The 6117-nt window shown below is 33.0% G+C and overlaps 2 non-coding genes and 1 pseudogene across 2 annotated transcripts; 1 reads left to right on the top strand and 2 right to left on the bottom strand.

Moving 5' to 3' along the window:
• Nucleotides 1-2829: 2829 nt before the first annotated feature.
• Nucleotides 2830-3023, bottom strand: LOC119569184. Its single transcript, XR_005228223.1, has one exon. It is a non-coding gene; the product is annotated as a U2 spliceosomal RNA (small nuclear RNA).
• Nucleotides 3024-4298: 1275 nt separating this feature from the next.
• LOC119569183 lies at nucleotides 4299-4467 on the top strand. The gene has a single exon (XR_005228222.1). It is a non-coding gene; the product is annotated as a U1 spliceosomal RNA (small nuclear RNA).
• Nucleotides 4468-5709: 1242 nt separating this feature from the next.
• On the bottom strand, nucleotides 5710-5818 carry LOC119569186 (annotated as a pseudogene).
• Between the last annotated feature and the right edge of the window lie 299 nt (nucleotides 5819-6117).

Consider the following 6117-nt stretch of genomic DNA (forward strand, 5'->3'; position numbering starts at 1 on the left):
AAATTTGAAAAAGTCTCAATTATTTTAAATTTTTTTTGTGGCTTTTCTATTTTATATATAGAGGGGGCTTCAAAAGTTTGTGAAAAAAAGAACAGCTGAAAAAAAGGTTTCAGTTATGATCTTATTTTTTCAAAAATGCTCGGTTCAGGTCAATACCTTTTGCAACGTTGATACCAGCCTTTAAGGCCATCTAACTTAGTGGCCTTAATCTTTAGGGGCAATCCAATTATTGTTTTTTTGATATCACTCTTTCCATCTTCAACCGATGGAAAAATTGGGACCTTCCAAATTTTTTAAAAGTTTGGAAACAAAAAAAATCAGGCTAAATTGGGGCTTAATTGGATGTTAACGTTTCCCTTGAAATTCGGGAGCACAAATTTTACCACCCAGCGCCATGGCGGGTGCATTGTTTGGTGGAAGAGAATGTTTTGATGTAAATTTCCTTTTTTTTTTTTTTTTTTTTTTTTTTTTTTTTTTTTTTTGAAGTTATCTAAAATCACATTCATAAAAGCAGATGTAATTGTTTTCTTGCTCTTGAGGATCAGCTAGCAAACTCCTGCATCTCAGAAGACAGGGGCCCTTTTCCCTCTTGAACACTCTATTTTGCTTTGACTGGTCCACTTCCACCCCTGGCAGCCACTACTTTGATTGAATTTTATCCTCAGGATCCTACTGGTAAGCCATATTTCATCCCCCCCTGTCACAATTTTTCTGCAGAAAAGCTTCAAGTCCTCATCTCACTTGTTCAAAATTTCATTGAAGATCTACCCTCTTTTGGGCTGCAGATCTGGCACAACGCCTAGGGACTCATTGAGCAGAAGCTTGCTTAGCCCAAACTCTCCACAGAATTGTGTGTGCAAAACCCACAGAGATGTTGAGTGTCTCCTACTGATTCATTGGTTATTTATCTATACTTTTCAGTCATGTTACGGACAGCATCAGCAGTACCCCCAGTAATCAGCATGCTTTAAAGCAAATTTTTGTAGGCATGATGTTTATGTTAACTAAGCATTTATGCCAGTTTTTTTATGCAAAGGAACTTGCGTTTGAATTGAAATGTTCACACATAGAAAGTTCAGTTGTATTATCCAGCATTTTAATAATAGTTTTTCGGATTCATGACCTTTTAATTACCATATTCAATTATCTTAGTTCCTAGACATATGCAACTTCTATACCATTTAAAAGTGTTCTTTGAAAAAATATGCATTCATAGTACATATAGTTTAGTTTAGTCTATCTTTCACGGTACATTATTATTATTATTTATTTTATTATTATATATTTTTATTATTTTTTTTTTTTTCAGAAAGATATGATACTTAGTTTACCAAATACAGTATAAACTTTACATTTCCTACCATATTGGTGTATATTTTTTACCATATTGGTGTAGAGCATGCAAGCATTTTATAGATGGCAACTACATTCACATATTACGTCATTCATATAAACAAAGGAAAACGTGCAAATTCGGTGTGTAAAATAAAGTCCTAAGTTAAATGTAGTGTGACATTGAATTCTGAAATTGTTAGTATTATCATACTTTACAGGATCACTTCAAAAGTGCGATTGCCGGGTGTCTCACAAGATCCTCGGAATATATTCAACCATGATGAGGACTGTTAATGTACCCTATGAGCTTAAAGCGGATCGAAAGTGTTGTGCTTGAGAGTTTTGATGACCGTTGTGACGGGTTGAATATCAATCCACAGAAGTATCTTAACCCAACCCCCGGATGTATGGTCTGTCCCCATTAGTTTTTTTTTAACATACAGATGGTTCCACATGTGCCCTAGTGACCGATCCTGATTTTCCCATTTCTTGAAATGGCGAGAAAAAGGTTTTTCTTTTTAATACATTGATATCAATGCAGTTATTATTGTTACTGGTGTTATGGTTATTAACTGTTTATTGAAATCTTGGTAACATTTAAGACAATGATATAATGCAAAAGACCCTTTCTAAAAGTCAATGAAAAGGGTAAACAGGTGAGCTAGGTATGACTAATGCTGACTCCTTGGTGATTAAGCCCCTTGTAGAGCATCTGTGTAAATGCAATAAATAAACTTGTATTACAGGGGGCACGGAACGTATTCTTGCTATACGTGCCGATTGGGTTAAAATTTTTGAAAACTTTTAAAGAACAAAAATTACAAATTTCAATGTTTTGCCAATAAAATAGGAAAGTGTCATACTTTTATTAATGAAATTTTCATCAGTTTAAGCGTTTAAACCATATTTTAAATAATAAGAAATTTAAATTTGCTTGCAGATGTAGATACTTTTGTGCTTTCTATTAAAAGTAAACATCAGATATAATCATTATTGCTTTGTCTACTTTTGATGCCATTATTCTTAGTTTTGCAACCCATGTATAATTATTATACTCGATTCCTGTACCCCCTATGTTCTTAATGTTACGGTAACCCCAAAGTCAATGAATGTGAAGGTGCAATCGTGATTAATTAATAATTGACACAATTCATAGTTATGTATACCAAAGTTACTACACTAAGGTGTCACATGGAGTGGGAAGGCACTGGTGTTTTACACACTTGGAGCTGAATTTTGATTGTAGCCTACCTGTGATATATTAAACTAGTTGATATGTTTTATTATTAAATAGCTTCCCAGAGAGATTGGATCGTCTAGGAGGTACTGAATAAGGGGCCCAGTTCTCAGAAATCATTTAATTTGGGTTTTTATTTGCAGAAAGTAACCGTTGAAGTCAATATTTTTTGAAGCTAGTTAATACCATCTGTTAAAAGGGGTTAATCTTATGTTTGTTATTACTTGCAAATAAATAATTAGATGATATCCTCCCCGGAGGAGTGGACCAATCCCGGAGGTACTGCAATCCCGGGGCCCTCCGCGGCAAAGGTGGAGCAAGCCCCTAGCACTTCGCCATTTTCCAAAAATCATTTTTAATATCGTAGATCCCACATGGGGATCGTATCAGATATTAACTGATAAGAACAGATACTACACTTTGATCTTAGCCAAAAAGGCCGAGAAGCGATACTGAAATATGGTTGTGTGCGTGTCCGAGAAAATGTTTCTGAAGACTTTGCTAGTGATGTTTTTTATGTAAAAAGGGTTTAAGCGACATGACATTGGAAGTTATTGAAATCTTCATTGGCATATGAAAATGTTTCCTGTATGAATATTTCCCCGAACTATTGCTGGATTTACAAGGTTGGAAACTTTATCGGACAAATCTTGTAGCTTCTTAGGCCAACTATCACAAAACCTCTTTATTAACACATGTAATAAGCAAACTCACGCACGGCCAAACTTTTCCACCCACAGACCACATTGCCTGCATACACACACACACACAAAACAAAACATATATATAAAATTATATACCCAAGGCCTATTTTCTACTGTATATAAATATTTTGGACCCTGTATATTCTGCACACACTACGTCCATGTTGTATGTACTCGTAAAAACGTAAGGGGAACACCTAACACGCACGCACAACGAACACTTTCGTACATATTCTGTATTTTTCATTTTACAAGAAATGTATTTTATATAATATAATTATATATATATATAAAATTTTATATATAATATATTATATATAAAATATATTAATATTATATATATATGAACCTACGAAAAAGAAAATGATTTTTTCTGGTATACTTGAGTAAACATTTATGATCGTTTTCTATTATGCATATATAATTTTATATATATATAAAAATATATATATATTATATATTATTATATATATATAGAGAGAGAGAGAGAGAGGGGAGAGAGAGAGTTTGCGATATTTGATATTAGTCAACGTAATATAACAAGATTTGAAAATGCATATCCCCGTGTGCATTTATATCATGTTAATATTACATTTCTACAATATTTTCGTACATGTGTATCCACTGTATTTATAGATTTACGAAGGGTTTGATGAATATGTTGAGTGTGCATATGTGGGGTTATATATATATATATATTATTATATATATATATACATTAATTAATTAATATTAATATATAATATAGCACTACGAAAATTGCCATAAAATGTCCGGAGATGATAAAAATACATAACGAAATACAGCTGGAAAAAAGCTTATTATACTATAATTTAGAAATAATAAGGATTGTTGATCATTGACATCTTTGTTCCCAAAACAGTTTAAAATATAAACATAAGTGTATTTCACTAGAGAATCTTCGCAAAAGAAATTTCAATTTGATATTTGTATTAGGTGTTATAGAGCGCGTGGGGTTCTCAGTAAGTGTGAGCGTGAGTCGGCGGGTGGTTTTTTTTAGCATACTTACCTGGCACAGGAGATACCGTGTTTCATGAAGGCGGTTCTCCCAAGGCGAGGCTCACCATTTTCACTCCGGTGGCGCTGACCCTTGCCCATTAACCCCCAAAAGTGGTTAACCCCGAGTGCGCAATTTTTGTTAGTGGGGGGCTGCGTTCGCGCTATCCCCCTTTTTAAAATTCGTTTTTACAAATATCCGCTATCCCCTTTTTAAAAATTCGTTATACAAATATCGCTATCCCCTTTTTACATATCGTTATACAAAGTATTTACAATTAGAACTAGCTCTCTTAAGTGTTGGCCGAAGAAAGATTCTATCTGTTCCCTTTTCCTTGTTTTCGAAATATTTTATATTGTTTTGTACAAAATCTAACATATAAAGTCTATACTAAAACTAACACCTGGGTATTCTAGCATTAGTAAGAAAACCCTTTCCCGCAAATTCAAGAGTGAAATCAGGTAAGGCCGCAAGGTCTACTAATTAGACCTCCTTTGTGGCTAAACATTACAGAAACTAAATAATAATAATAATAAAATAATAATAAATAATCAAAAAATAATAATAATAATAATTAAAAATAATATAAAATGGTCACTATTTTCCTGGCGACATTGAGTTAAATGTTGTTTACTTTTTTGAACTACTTCATAGCAACATTTGGCTTTAAATCTAATTTGGCATGTTTTTCTTCACTTAAGGATTTTATTTCATCAAAAATTTTCTGAACCAAAAAACAGTTTTTTTTAAATTAAAAAATTCGATTTCCCATACGCATTCCCCGCTAATAAGTAAGGGGGCGTTGGTACACTTGGTTTCATTCTTTTCCTATGTTTTTAACTTTACGGATGAACGGTTTTCTCGGGGGTGGTTTGCTATCATTATCAAATATTTGTTAAATAAATGTGTATGTTCACACACACATAAATATGGTGGGAGTTATCCAGATAGATCAGAAATGTATAATTAGGTAGATCACAAACGTTTTATTGTATGTCCATACACACGCACACCACGGCACCAAAAAGCCCCCCCACCAACCCCCCGGCGCGCTCACATACTCGCACACTATCAATTTAAAGCCATAGCAAATTTTCACTTTATTTTATTTCATATAAGATAAATCCCCTTTTCACCCCAAAGTAATAAAAATTAGGATAAGTGTAAGCTTAGATAAAAATTTGTAAAATATATAACTTTTAAGTATTTAGCTCGAACCCAATGTTGGCGTTTTTTTAGGGAAATGTGTATAACTTATAAAATGGGAAAAACAATTCATGTTTTAGCCGAGGTGGGAAAGGGGTTTAAAACCTATTAAACCAAAAAAAATTGAATATATATCAGACCTTTCCCCCTTCCCTTTTAAAAAATATTTTTTATTTAATCATTTTTAAATTTATGTTTAAGTTGATTTTTAACCCACCGAATGGGGTATAAAAAATTGATAAGACTCATTGAGTTTTTCCCCCCCACGGAACTTTAGTAAGGCGAAAGATTTATGCTTTTTTAAGGGAAAACCCAATTTAAAAAAATGGTAACCGAATTGACCCAAAAAAGGGAACTGAGGGTTCGTAGAGGCGATTGTATAAGGGCAAGAAAAGAAAAGTATCTTGAAATAAAAGCTATTTTTTTACTTAATAAGGATTAGCACGCATAAAAGTAAATGTGTTTGATATTTACGTTAACCAAATATATAAGCCAGGTAGTTTGAACATAACTGAACTTAACAAAAGAAATTGAAAGATCGCTTATGACGAAGGAATATTTTCCCCTTAAATCATCAATCATCGAAATAACGGTTTTGAAGATACACGACCCTTTTA

Source organism: Penaeus monodon, unplaced genomic scaffold, assembly GCF_015228065.2.
Source record: "Penaeus monodon isolate SGIC_2016 unplaced genomic scaffold, NSTDA_Pmon_1 PmonScaffold_1323, whole genome shotgun sequence".
NCBI lineage: Eukaryota > Metazoa > Arthropoda > Malacostraca > Decapoda > Penaeidae > Penaeus > Penaeus monodon.